The 12897-nt window shown below is 40.5% G+C and overlaps 1 protein-coding gene and 1 pseudogene across 3 annotated transcripts in view; both read left to right on the forward strand.

Annotated features, from left to right (window-relative positions):
• Bicdl1 (BICD family like cargo adaptor 1) overlaps window positions 1-12897 on the forward strand; it is a 114392-nt gene that overhangs the window by 24576 nt on the left and 76919 nt on the right. The gene's annotated exons all lie outside the window — the stretch shown is intronic.
• Window positions 1-12897, forward strand: part of LOC134470652 (dual specificity protein phosphatase 18-like) — a 75534-nt pseudogene that overhangs the window by 16109 nt on the left and 46528 nt on the right.

Raw genomic sequence — 12897 nt, forward strand, 5'->3', positions numbered from 1 at the left:
ACTCAAACTTGCAGTCCTCCTGTTTGAGTCTTCCAGAGCGCTGGGATTACAAGTGTGCACTAGCACACCTGGCTGGTAATCATTCTTTATTTGACACTTGGCCAGGGCTTTGCACCGTGTATAGGCTAACTACTAGGTTTGAAGATAGTCTTTTGTGCATTTTCAAGGATGGATGAACACCTCTTTGTGTGTATTTCTATCTCATTGGTTTTGCTGATTTTTTTTAGTTGATATTTGTTGAATGATACTGTTTTGGATGTCCTTTAACTTCAGAATCTCTGGGTAAAATGTATCAAAAGGTTTAGGATTCAGTTTTAGCAGTGTCTTGACAGTTATATCAACAACTACTAGAAGGATTAAAACAGTGCGTTGAAATTCCTTTAGCTAAAACAGAACAGACTTCTGCACATAGGCTTGTTCTTCTATGAAGACAGCATTTTAGCATTTCCAGATTAGCACTACTGCTAATTAATAGGTTAAAAACGTTAAGCTTGTAATTGCTTAATCTTTCACCATATGGATGTTTTTATTGTTAGAGTCTTCTCTTGATTATGTAAGTTTGTTTTTATTTACCCAAGGAGAGCCATGCTTGACTTAAGAATCTTCAGGTAGGTTGTATTGGTTATAGTTGTATCTAATCCTGTTTTCCTTTGTTTGCTTGGGTTTTTTTTGTTTGTTTGTTCTTTGAAACAGGGTCTTGCTATGCAGTTCAGATTGGCTTTGAACTTACTATGTAGCCTAGGCTGTCCCTGATCTTGCCTTGTGCCTCCTGCCTCAGCCTCCCAAATGCTGGCATTATAGGTATATACCACCATACCCAATGTCTGATTTCCTTTTCAAAAGAGGACAGTCGTAAGGTTCTACTGCTGCCATATTAGATCTGAAATTTGGGGCTCGGGCTATAGATCAGTGTACTATTTTGTTACCTATGTTAGCCAACCTCTAGTTCGGTCCCAAACTGTTACTGCTTTGAAAAATAAAATATCTTTATTCAGTGAATAAACATAATCCGTAGGAAAATAGGTGATGTTTTGACACTGATCGTATTGTCTCTCTTTCAGAGTCTGAGAAAATAATCTAGTGTCATCTTACTACATTTTAAAGCTAAAAGAAGGGGCTGGGGTTTTAGCTCAGTGGTATGAATGCCTGCCTTGCAAGCACACAGTCTTGAGTTTGATCCTTGGTACCAATTTAAAAAAAAAAAAGCCTATTAGTAAAGCTAAAAGAACTTCTCACCTATTTGGGCCAGTGACATATAAAATGTTCTGCAAAAGTGATTATGTTTTAAAAATTCGCAACACTATGAAGAACCATTACCAAGACAGGCATTGTGTACTCTCAAATGGATGCCACCCATCCAAAAGGATAACCAGGAGTTTGAAACCAGCCTGGGCTACAAAGGAGACCCTGTCTCAAAAACTCAAAAGCACACACACACACACACACACACGCACACACACACACACACACACACTCTGAGAGGCCATCATTGACTTGACTTGAACTACTTGGCTTCACTTGCTTCTGTGAAGACTTTGGCCATCAGCCTCTCTTGCTATCCCTGTTAACCAAAGGGTATTTTGCAGTGTTAGTGGAGTCTGTATAAAAAGTAATGTATGTGGGCCAGGGATTTAGCTCAGCAGCATAAGTGCCAGCCTGGCAAGCACAAGTTCATGAGTTCAATCCCTGGTTACGCCCCCCTCCCCAAAAGTAATGTATCTATAAATCTGGGTGAATTAAAAAAAAAAGTTTTAAATATTTAGAACTGGTCTCTTATTTTCCTTGTTATCTAATTTAAAATTTTTTTTTTAAAAGTATCATTGTTGGTCGGGCATGGTGGCTCATGCCTGTAATCCCAGCACTCAGGAGGCTGAAGTGGAAGGATTGTTACAAATTCAAGACCAGCCTGGGTTACAAAGTGAGCTCAAGGCCAGTCTGAACTGCATAGCTAGACCCCATCTCAAAAAAAAAGAAAAAGTATCATTGTTTTGAATTTATACATTTAAATTTTTAAAAATACTTAACATTAATGTAAGATTGATTTGCTGTTCTGTTTATTAAGCCTTCTCAGATTTCATATGAAAAAGTACTGAGTTGCAAATAACCCAATGCCTGAATACTTTGGAAAACCATTGGTTTACAGCAGTGGTTGTCAGGAGCTGTAGGTCTCCAAGAGGACTCTCAGGACAAGCTAAACAGGCTTTAAACTGGTGGGTTCTGGCCCCCTTCCCTATTACCATTCAACCTGAGAATTTTTGTGGATTGTATGGTGGGTTTTTTTTTTTTTTCCTGGATCAGGAATTGAGCTTAGGACCTTGCCTGTGCCAGGCAGGTACTTATGCCACTGAACTACATCGCTGACCCTGTGATTTATATGTTGAAGTTACACTTAATATTTTATTTGTAGAAAACATAGTTTGTCAACTATTCAAGCGAGAAAGATCTTCCTAACCTATTATTAGTTAAGAAAGCTGAACTCCAGGGAAGTGACATGACCTGCATAAGTCTGCAGTCCCAGTCCCAACAACTAAGATGAGCCCTTTCTTTGGGAATAGATAGTGTAATACTGATTAAGAAAAAACGAGGAGTATCTCAGGTTTTTTTTTTAATCAGTTAATGCTAATATTGCTATAACATAAATTCTCAAGACTTAGTAGCTTAACCAAGGAGTTCAGAACATAACAGGATTAGTGAGAGGCTCGCAATTCAAGCAGTAATTTGGTATCCTGTTCATCTTCTTCTGTCATTTGATTCTGCCATCTTTAACAGGTAACTTTCAAGGTCATAGCAGAACAGAAAAAGTGAAAGATTTCTGTGAGCCAGGCTTAGAAATGACACATAGCAAAGCTTGGTCACAGGGCAGTTGAGAAATGTAGCCAGTTTTGTGCCTAGTGAGGGAGAAGAAATGAAGAGGTGAGCAGCTGCCTTCTCAGCCATAACAATGTCTATAGAAAGAACGTTGGATGTTCCTTTTCTGAGCTTAATGTTTGAAGGAATTGCAGTGACTGATTGCTAAGAACCTCCCAATTCTTACTAGGTAGGATTCCAGGACAGACATGGGTGTAACAGGACCAACTTCTTTTGTGCGTATATACTTTTTTGGATTTTTTAATATTCATATATATCTCTGATAACCACAGAATTGAGTAAAATTTTTTGAAGTTGAACTAGAATCTCCTCTCCCCTAAAAAGTGTCTTTTTTTCAGATTGGCTTAGGGTAGTATAGACATTGGTTATATTAAATGATTATATTAAATAGGGCATGATTATTAAATAAGGCCACACTATTATGACAGATAAACCCAAATATCTCAGTGGCTTCACATAACAGAAGTGTATTTCTTATTCTCATAAAGTGTTCCTGTTTACACATGAGGAAGAAAATAGCATTGTGTTTTGATGGAAAGAATTGGCCTGGAAAACAGAACACATGGGTTCTCGCCCATACTGTCACTGGCTTCCTAACTGAATAAATCTTAATTTAGGTCTGACCTTTTTAGTATGTGAAATAAAGGTATTGAGCTAGCAGGTTCCTTCTCTCTCCAAATGTCCATATGTATGTAGGTGATCTCTATGGGGAAGAAGATTCTTAGAGGGAAACTCTCATGTGATGTACACTGTGAGTGTGACAGCTTCTTAATACCTCTTCCTTTGTGTGCGGAGTATAGATCTCCTTCTCTGGGATTGAGGTGGGGCCTCTTCTCACCCAAATTCACCCCCTCTATAAATGGAGAAATAGAAACATATTGAGATGATTGGTGACTCAGCCAAATTTTTTTCCATTTTAGTCATGACCCATAAGGTACTTTCCCTGCACTTCCCTGTATTGGAAGAATGTATTTACATGCTTTTTTGGTTTAAAATTATATACCATAGTACTGTACTAGGGTTTTATGAGGTTAATGTTCCCTTACTTTCCATAAATAAATCAGATTTTCTGCAATGCCCTCATCTGATTAGATGCATTCAGTGCCACGGGTTTGTCATTTGTAGAACTGGAAGAATTCCCCCTACACAACTCTCGTCATCTGGTTGCTAGGTTACAGCTTTTTACATTGTCCCAGTCTGGTGATGTTGCTATGGATACGAGTTATTGCTCCTCCTATGACACTCTTCTGGTCAGGCTGAAGGTGCAGCCTGGATATAATTATGATGTCAAAGATGTTGTAGCATTTTTTCCTTTATATTAATGATATTAATAGATATTGATTCCATGTATTCTAATAGTATATAAAGATGTGAGGTATTAGGTGAGTCCTCAACACAGCCTACCACTTAGTACTTGTATTTCATTGTTATTTTACAGAAGTAAAACTATGAGATAATAAAATATGACTGAGACTTTCTGTACAGTGTCCAGCTCATAATCCACACAGAGTCATGATCCACACTCCTGTGGTATGTCTATGTGTGGAATCTAATTACTATCTTTGATACTGCCTGCAAAGATAGGTGTCGGGGTCGCTCCCGGCCGGCAGGAAAGACACACGACAAAGTCTGGCGGTGTGCAACCTTGCCTTTATTTGTCTCCGCGTGGGCCCCGCGAGGCCTCCTCTCTGCCACCAGCCCTTTCTCGCCGGTGGACTTTCTCTATCTCTCTCTGTGCTTCCTGTCTCGTGGCGGGAGAGGCATTCACTTTTATAGGGTGACAGTGGCCAATCAGTTCAAAGCACGCGATGCGGGCTGATTGGCTAACATCAGTTGTTGCTAGGCAGACTATCTTACAGAGCGGGTTGTTTAAGTCGCCAGCGCAATCAGGGGGCAGGAAGCAGGCGCCAACTTGACTCACTCGATGGGAGGGGCAATCTAGCTCAGGCTCCGCTCCCACCCACAGGCCCTACGTCCGCCAAGTAAGGCGACCGGTGTCGGCGGCTCCCAACAGATAGGGATGTTTAGGAATGCTTTTTGGCAAATTCTTAATTTATATAAGTGATAAAACTGTGGTCTAAATGTTACTATCATTTATAACACATGTAGTTGCTTATGTATTTTTCCCACTAGGTTTTAGATAACCTGAAGGCAGACACTGTATTTTTAACTAGTTTTTATACCAACAACTGAGGCCTAAAAGCGTATGGCTCATGCAAAGTTAGAGAGCCCATGAAGCTGTGGTTGATGCAAGTGTGTTATGAAAATTATTTGTAAAAAATAAGGATTAACCATCTTTGCAATAAAAATAATTGTTTACTGAAACAATAGGGTTTTTTTTTTATACATTCTGTTTAAAAGACTGCAAACAGAAAGAAACCTAGCTGAATGGGCAGTTTTCTGTGACTTCTACAAGATACAGCATGTATAGACAATACCCTAGGAGACCCTCAAGCTGTGCAATGGTTATTTCCTGAGTTAATGCTGCTAAGTTTTCTATAGTGAGTTAATGTATTGCTAGAATTTAAACCCATTAACGGGAGGATGTGGTGCAGTGAGCAATGGATCCAAGGGGAAGAGCTATATTGGCTTTCATCGACTGCTGGAAATTGGGACCTGGGGCCCTGCAAAGCAGCCAGAGCCACCTGGCTGCACTGGAGGAGACTTCGAGAAGCTCATAGCCTCCGAAGCTGGACACCATGCAGTTTTCTGACCAGTCCGCACTGTGCTGAGAACACAGTGAAGACACATGGTGCAGTGTGCAGTGGACCCAAGAGGAAGATCTGCATTGATTCACAGTGAGTGCTAAGGATTGGGTCCCGCGGCTGCTGTCACTGGCTGGAGGACATCTTGGAATTGGGCAGAGCCCGGCACTGAGGTGACATCAGTCAGCTGCCCCTGGCACAGAGAGAACTGGCAGGGACTGCTGGAGCTGAGCTATGCCTCTGGTTGGGACCCAATAAGCAGATACAAAATTGTCGTGACTCTGTGACATCCACAAGGAACAGCCTAACTTGTGGATTGACTGGCTCAGAGGCTTGAGGCTAGCCTGCACCATCCCTGCATCCCTGTGTGTACCTCAAATAACAGCAAATTGGGGAGAGCAGCAAAAACTCCAGTCAGCACGCTTCAGAAAGACCCTAAGCAGTACGTAGAGGGCCACAGACCCCAGGACATACCAGTCTGAAAGAAACCAGAAACATGACAAGAGATAGAAATAAAAAAAATCTCCAGCTGCCGAACCTGGGAAAATAAGCCCAGGAGAAGTAAATACAGAAGAGAACCAGTGCAGTAACCACCCAATACTAGACACAGCATCAGTGGACATAAAGAAATAACCTTCATGATCTCATAGACGAATTTAAAACTGTACTTCTGATCCAAGTGAGGCAAGATATAAAAAGATTAATTAAAGAAATGATAAGCCCCTCCCAAGAGAACACAGATGGAAGAACGGAGGAAATCAGAAAAGAAAGAGAAACCTCTGATGAAGAATTTAAACATAACCTAGAATACATGCAACAGATCCAAAGAGATTACCAAGAAACTAAAAGCTCCAGTACCAATAAAAAGGAAAAAGACAAAAAAAAAAAAAAAAAAGAAACTAAAAGCTCCATTGAAAACTGGCAAAATGCCTTGACAGAAACTAAAGTTAGCCCTTTGAAACTTGAAGAGAAATTTAGGATGTATGATCGTGAAAGAAAAGACCTCTTAAAAATAAAGAGGAACCAGAAAGAAACAATTCAAAGGCTAGAAGACAAAAGGATACATAACTTAAAACATGTGAATGAGGAAGCAGGAATAACCAAAAATGAACTGCAAAGAATATTCACAGATACATTAAAGGAAAACTTCCCAAGCATAGGAAGAAGAAATAATATCCAGATAAATGAGGCATACAGAACTCCAGCCACCTACAGCCAAAACAGATCTACACTCAGACATATAATAATCAAGATTCCAGAAATCCACCAAAAGAACAGAGTACTAAAAGCAGCCAGGGAAAACAAGCAGATTACCTACAATGGAAAAATTATCACAATAACAACAGACTTATCAACACAAACTCTCAAGTTGAGAAGCGCCTGAGAGGAAATAGTTCAAGTCCTGAAAGAAAATAATTTGCAACCAAGACTGATGTACCCAGAATAACTCTCTCTCAAAATTAATGGTGAAATAAAATGTTTCCAAGACAAGGAGGAACTGTGGGAGTTCATGGCCACCAACCCAACCCTCCAAAGAATGTTGAAGGACATTCCATAGAGAGAGAGGAAGGGATACCAGGATTCCAGCAACAGTGGCAGAGAGGCCTCAATGAACGGGGCAGACAGTGGAATGAGGGAGTAAGGTGGATAAATTATAGCAGTAAAGTGGAGTAGCAGACATGAGGCAGAGATGGTAAGCTATAATCTTTAATATAGATAGCCTTGATACACTAAAATAAAAAAAAAAACAAGCAGAGTAGATTAGGAGGCAGGCTCCATTGAGATGCTCTGAATGGGAAATACACTCAACCTGAAGAGGGTTAATAAACTGAAAGTCAAAGATGAGAAAGCAAAGCTATATGTGACAGGAAACCAGAGAGAAATAGGGACAACTCATCCAGCAGCCGCAGATCAATTGGAAGTCCATGACACTTTTGGGCAGTGTAGAACTACATAGCTGGAAGAAAGGAAAACCCTATGACTTCAGTGAATAAAGGAGTATAGCTCAAGATCAAGCTCACAGGTAGAAAGGTTCAGCAACACTCAGACAACGGGCTGGCCCCCTAATCTAAAAACTAAAGGGGCTAGTGAAACCCAAAATGCACAAAGCATCCTGGGAAGGGGAAAGGTGAAAAATAGCCTAAAAAAGGAAGGCAGAGGTCATTGTTAATAGTGTATCAAGATTTAAAAGTCACAGTAGTTTTACCACTCTGTTTAGTTTGATTTTATTTTGTTCTGGTCTGTCCACTCATACAGATTTGAGGGCACAGACATCTAACCCAAAAATATCAGGTTATACCATGATAACTACCCTTAATTTCCTATTAACTTAAACTGAAACCCTGTATTACTTACATTGCCTTACTATGACTGATCTTACTTGAATCTGGTTTTTTAGACTGCGGTTTTGCCTTGGCTGATTTTATTCGAATTTGGTATGCTTGATAGTATCAAGTCTAAGAGTAGAGGGCAGCTACTCTGAAGATGACAAGATGTAAAAGATATCCATACCGGTTTTGATTATTAACTGCTTTCAAGTTATACAATGTCTTCAAAGTTGTGTTTAAAAATAGCTATGTAATACTATGCTTAACTGTATTAAGCCTGATGATGTGGACAAGTCTATTGAAAATAACAAGAGAAAGCATAGTAACTATAGTAACATATACTGTAATATAGAGTTACATATATTACGTAATATACCATAATATACAGTACCGTAAACTACGGTAACATATACGGTAATAACAAGAGAAAGCATAGTAACCACCTAATATTGTGGTCTTATGTGTCTTTTTCATTGCATGTTTTTCTAGGAATTTGTTTTGTTGTCTTGTTATGATCTGGTTTTCCCTATAATACAGAGAGAATAGATATACACATAGAAATTCACACATAGGAAGAATTTTTTCAACTATTTACGGGGACAGATTATACTCTGAAGAAGAAGAGACACTAAGAAACCCAATGCTAATTCTGTAACATTATGATATAAAATCCAGCAATACTATTATTGACTGTTCAGAGTGATATTAGTCTAGTCTCTTAAGTTCAATTTCAGCATCCGTAAAGATAAGGACAGCTACTACGAAGAGAATGAGAGACATTATGGTAGTCATTATTGACTTCCCCAATGTCAGTTTGAGGACCTAAAAAGCCTTCATGATCCTGTAATGATTTGATTAGTTATATAATATGCAGTATATATTCAATGTGGGTGAAGATGGGGACAACTATTTGAAAGAAAACTAGAGACAATAAGATAGTGAAGATCTCTAGTGGACTTGCTTTGAAATCTGTATTTCTTTAAATTGTTTCTTTATGAACTGTTTTGTTCTGTTTTGATATGTTTAATCTTACCTTTTTAAGATAAAAAACAAGTGTGTAGGACTGATAACCACATTACTAAGTTTTTGTTGGATCATTGAGCAGAACTGTTGGCAGTATCACTATTTGAATGTCACTTTGTATGCTTTAATTTTGTAACCTAAACAACTATTTCTAAGATGACAATATGTAACGTATCAACTAGTGATTTCTTACTGTTTATTTTTCTGTAATTCTGTATTATTTCTACCCTTTTTTTCTCCATGTTTTTTTGTTTCTTTCTCTTTAATAATAAAAAAATAAGTAAAAAAAAAAAGACTATAAACAGACATGGATTATTGAAGACGAACTTCAGTGTTTAACAGGAGCTCTTTGAAGACCGTACCAGTTATTACTTCAAGTCAGCTCAAAATCTGTCTACTTAAATATTAAACTTACTCCTCAGAAACCAAATTGAAATTGAACATAGCAGAAGATTGAGGTCAGTCTTTCAGAATTAACTTCCTATTTGAAAACTGCCAGGATTTGAATTAAAAAGCCTTTTTGTGTGTGAGATGGCACTTACTTAAAGTGTAAGTAATTTACCAAACGAAAATGAAAATGAATGTCTTCTGCTGATTTGGGCTTTAACTGTAAGTGAGAGAGCAAGCGTCAAGGAAAGTTGACGAAGCAGACACCTTTTAGGGAGGAGAGGACAGATGAGCCAAAGTGAACTTCCCCTCTTGCCCAAGACCAGTACCTTAAAGAGACTGCCCCCTCTTTTCCCTTCCTATTGCTATAATCTTGTTGAAGCTTTCATAACTGTGCATCAACTCTCAACATACCTATCTCTCTGCCTTTAAACTCTGCTCCTCTATTTTTCCCTACTGTCAGATATCATTAGAGGCTCTGTGCAATTCATTGTTTTCAGGTCAGTACCCTTTGAATGATTAAAAAAAAATGTATAATAAAAATTGTGTACCTCTAGTACCCTTTTCAACTTCTGTCTCACTACAACTCTCTTTGTGCCTTAATGCTTCAATTAAAGTAGGCAATTTCCTGAGACTGCTCGGTATGTTTGCACCTTGCACTGTTCCTCCTATTGCTACCTGTTGGAATTTCCCTGGCTTCTAAAGGCCAAGCTCGTTTGCCACTTTCATACCTGTTTCATGAATATTCTGAGAAGCTTAGATTTCTCCAAAGATCCACTATAACCTATTTCTCTCCTGGAGGAGAAACCACTGCTATGGAAACCAGAGCCATGGGATTATGGCCCAGGGATCCTGACTGAGCTCCCTCTCCCAGCAACCTTGGCCTGAGGCTTTGCTGCGCAGCTGCTGCTTTCTACAAATCCATCTATCCTACTGAGGGAGAAAGCTTTCCATGGACACAACCTAGAACAGAGACATAGGTCTCAGGTGTCACCAACTGCTGACCATGGCCTTGATGACATCACTCACACATGCCTTCCCAACCCAGTTCCGGCAGTCCTCAGTCAGCGGCCTCTCCCACGTGACCAGAAGCCTATATATCAGCAGTGGGCAGCTGCCAACAATAAGCTCTTCCTGTCCAGCAACCAGATCACCACAGTCATCGATGTCTCCGTGGAGGTAGTGAACACCTTCTACGAGAACATCCAGTACATGCAGGTGCCTGTAAGCTGATGCACCCACCGAATGTCTGTATGACTTCTTTAACTCCATTGCTGACCACATCCACTCCGTAGAGATGAAAGAGGGTTGCACACTGCTACACTGTGCTACCGGTGTGAGCCGCTCAGCTGCCCTGTGTCTTTCCTACCTCATGAAGTACCAAGCCATGTCCCTGCTGGATGCCCACACATGAGCCAACCCATCATCCGACCCAACAGTGGCTTTTGGGAGCAGCTCATCCACATGAGTTCCAGCTGTTTGGCAAGAACACCATGCACATGATCCCTTCCTCAATGGGAGTGATCCCAGACATCTATGAAAAGAAGATTCGCTTGATGATTCCCCTGTGAGTCACCCTGCCAAGCCCCTCATTGGAGTCACCAATATAGATCTGTTGTTTATCCTATTCCAAGATCAGAACTTGAACATTCTACTTTTGTTGATACAAGAACAAACCAGATTATGCCTTTAAAGAAGAATAAAAAAAGAAAGGTTTTACAGCTTTTAACCTTGTAATACATATCTTTAAAGACTAAACTCACTAATTGTAACTAAAGGTAAGTTTTCTACCCTGTGAGGGGCAAATGATGGCTACTGGTTAGTGTTGCCATGAGGCAGGTGATACCTGGATGAAGAGCCCAGGGTGTATAGCAGGCCTCAAATCCTGCAGCCCATGCCCAGACTGACCAGCTCAGGAAAGAGTCTGCTACAATGTCACCTCACTCCTTCATATTCAAAGCTGGAGCCTCGTGCATCATGGCACACCCTGAGCTTCTCAGGATCCCTGTCAACCTAGTGGATAGATAGCTTCCTGCCATTCTCTGAGACCCTAGGGTCTCAGGTAACCTCACATCCACATTTATCACATTGGCCCCATCCTCGTTTTCTAGATGAGACTTAAGTAGAACATAGTATTCAAAGAAAGTATTCCACTGTATACATTTGGGTTGTTTTGTTTTGTTTTTTATCGGTACCGATGATTGGACTCACAACGGTGTGCTTGCAAGGCAGGTGCTTATGCCGCTGAGTTAAATCCCCAGCCCCATGTATACATTTTGGAAAAAGATTTTTTTCTGAGTGCTATTACATGGGGCAAGGTCCTAAAAGGCCCAGAACAGTCTTCCACTAGCCTTTGAAGAAAGAAGGTATTGATTTCCTTCTTCAGGACTCATGAGAAAAGCAGGCCGAATATCAGGCCTCAAAGCTTCCTCTCACAGTCTTGGTTTGAAAGGTTAGAATTGCAGGCTATAACCTAGCTCTGTCACCCCTTTCCTTGTGACATGGTGCCTCTGGGAGCCTCAGTATCCTCATCTGTGAAGACAACAATTCCATAGCACCATGCCTAGCCCATGGTGTGTGCTTAATATAAAGGGCAGCTTTTATCCTGAATGATATAATAGTTGGCCTTGTTGCTCCCAGCTCAGCACAATTATGCTGATGAAGACATTCCTCCTGACTGTGCATAGCCCTTTATTGTTTACAAAGGACTCTTCCAGGAAGCCACCCTCTGTGAGGAAAAAATGGTTTCAATCTTACCTCAGGAGAGGCCTGGATTTAAGAAGCCTTCTAGGGCTGGGGTTTTAGCTCAGCGGCATAAGTGCCTGCCTTGCAAATGTGCGGTCATGAGTTTGATCCCTGGTACCGAAAAAATGAAAAAGACAAAAAAAAGAAGCCTTCTTAGGGGCTGGGGATTTAGCTCAGTGGCATAAGGGCCTGCCTTGCAAGCAGGCAGTCGTGAGTTCGATCCCTGGTACCGAAAAAGACCCAAAAAAAAAAAAAAAGAAGCCTTTTTAGAGTTTGCAGTATGTCTCATCCAGAGTGACCTCGGAGTTCTGAAGCAAAGACAAGATTCCAGCTCTCCCCAAAAGCACTTGTTTAGAATTGCTCATCGTTTGTCATTATAGCCAGTAGCCCACTCTGGCTGACTCCCAAGATCCACAGGGGCATGTGTCAGAGGGACAAATGAGTGAACGCCACCCCTAGGCCCTGGAGCTCAGGGTTGCTTCAGACTCCTTGATGCTGTCTTCTGGCTCAAGAGCAGCTCTTTTAACCCAAACCTTTTGAGATGACATGCAAAACAGACAAGCACAAGAGCTTGACAGTTTGACTCTGAGCTGTGTGAAGAGCCCAGTGGAGCCCAGGGGCCCACGATGAGGGAATGAAAGGAGAAGTAAAATCACTGTTTTAGGGCTGATGTGGCAGAGCCCCCACAATACAGTCATTCTGGTAGAGAATCTCTTTGGGCCTGGTATGTAGCTCAGTGGCATAAGCACCTGCCTGGCAAGCACAAAGTCCTAAATTCGATTCCCTGTACAAAAAAAGTTTTTTACAAAATATATTGTATATATTTTTTCATTGTTTTAAAT

The sequence above is a fragment of the Cavia porcellus genome, unplaced genomic scaffold, assembly GCF_034190915.1.
Source record: "Cavia porcellus strain 051 isolate PalLab524CR breed Dunkin Hartley unplaced genomic scaffold, mCavPor4.1 scaffold_16, whole genome shotgun sequence".
Taxonomy (NCBI): Eukaryota; Metazoa; Chordata; class Mammalia; order Rodentia; family Caviidae; genus Cavia; species Cavia porcellus.